Genomic DNA, 1,878 nt, shown 5'->3' on the forward strand with positions numbered 1-1,878 from the left:
GTATGCACAACATCCACTCGGCCTTTTGACATCCTATTGAAAAAAACTTGTAAAATATTCGCGGAACGGTCGATTTCTCTGAAATTTGAAAGGATAATTGCTAACGAATATAGAAAGATTTTCACAATAACTAAAAATTCCCATGTTAAGCTTTTGTGCTTGTCAGCATTGTGATTTGCGATAATTCGCAAGTCTGTTTTTGTATCTCATAGATGTTCAGACAGATGAAGTGTAAATATTCAGTTAAATATTACAACAAAATTAAAAAACCAAAGACGTTGTTTTACTCTGAAAACGACCAACGATTAACATTCTCTCTAGTAGTTCATTCATTTGACACAAGGTGATCACGCGCACCTTTATGGTTGCCTAGCACGTGATCAATTTCTTTCGTTTGACAAAACATTAAAGTCAGAGACTGCAGAAATTTTCGTGTTTTTACGACCCTCCCTCCAGGGGGACTTATTATACTAGTCACCAGGCGTCCCGAGTTGAGTGCCATTTGAATTGGACACTTTGCGAGGACAACGGTTTCTGGCCGCCATTTTAGCAGGTTAACTTACAAGTTCTACGGAGTCTAGTGGCTTCGCGTTGCTTCCTGGAGATGCTTCAGTGGATTCATGGTTTAGAGAAATTCATGTTCCACGAGCCTGGCGTGTTCATTTAGCGACTGGATTCGATTTTCGCGAAAAAAATCGTCCTTGTTTTGGGTCGATCGGAGTCCCTAAGCTGGCTTCCGTCTCCTACCTTGTCACTATATACTATGAAGGAAGGTGAACGGGGACCATTTTCCCCGAAACTTCGTGTACGTATTAAAGACAACAGCAGCTCACCACATGGTAAGTTTTATCCATTTTTATTTCCATTTTCTGGCAAATTTTCAGACCTAAACTTCGCCTCATATGTTCTCTATATTTCCCAATGTGGCACACACAGTGAGCCTGGGTTACCTGTGGTTAGAGCGGTCCTTCTTCCCACACCTCTCAGTTCCCATTCTGTTGTTTACAAGCGCTCGCGACAGAGGTCAATCAAAGAAAAACCCGCCGTTGATTTCCAACAGGATGTAACACCTGACTGCCAGTAATTTCCGAAGAACAAATGAACAATTCGTTCAGTCACAGGCGAGGCATTTTAGAACAACGATTTATTTTTCCTTTCTGATGAAATGCGGGATTGTCATGCGGCCTTGACTCGCCTGGCGTGACATTCGCGGTTGTGGCGTGAATAATTATCAAGCGCCGCTAGATTTTCTCCCAACGCTGTCATTATAAAGCCTTATTGTCGTCTTAAAATCGAACTTAATTTTTTTGATATACATAATATTTCTTTCAGGAATACAGGGCTTTTTGGTGTCGTTCTTTTCTACGGCTTATTTACTGCTTTGCGCGTGATTTATTCCCGATTTCCTTCGCATTTATTTATTATATTTTTGCGCCTTTTTAAACGGCCCAGGGATTGCTGTGAGAACTAAAATGAAAAGAGTCTTAGTTTTCCGGGTCTTAGGTCTTAGGTCTTAGTTTTCCGGACACCCCACGTCCTTCTCCCGAGCTCAGTCGGAAGAGCAGCGGTGATCTAATCCGAAGGTCGTGGGTTCAAATGTCACCCTGGTCAAAGTTTTTCTCTGTCCTTGTATGGGCCCAATACTCCATGCCAATACTAGGGTTGATCTCTGATGGAATAATTAGGTATAAAAACTTCACAGTAGTGTTAGGCCTCACTCGAACTTGGAATCATTAAAACCTTGTTTAAAATCTTTGTTTCGTTGAAGTAGACTGTTCGTCGTATAAGTTGAATAAGAAGGGAAATGTCAGTTTGAGAGATGGAAATAAGTGATGACCACAAGATTAGCCTGATCAGCACATGATATGCACGTGATGT

Source organism: Montipora foliosa, chromosome 7 (assembly GCF_036669935.1).
Source record: "Montipora foliosa isolate CH-2021 chromosome 7, ASM3666993v2, whole genome shotgun sequence".
NCBI lineage: Eukaryota > Metazoa > Cnidaria > Anthozoa > Scleractinia > Acroporidae > Montipora > Montipora foliosa.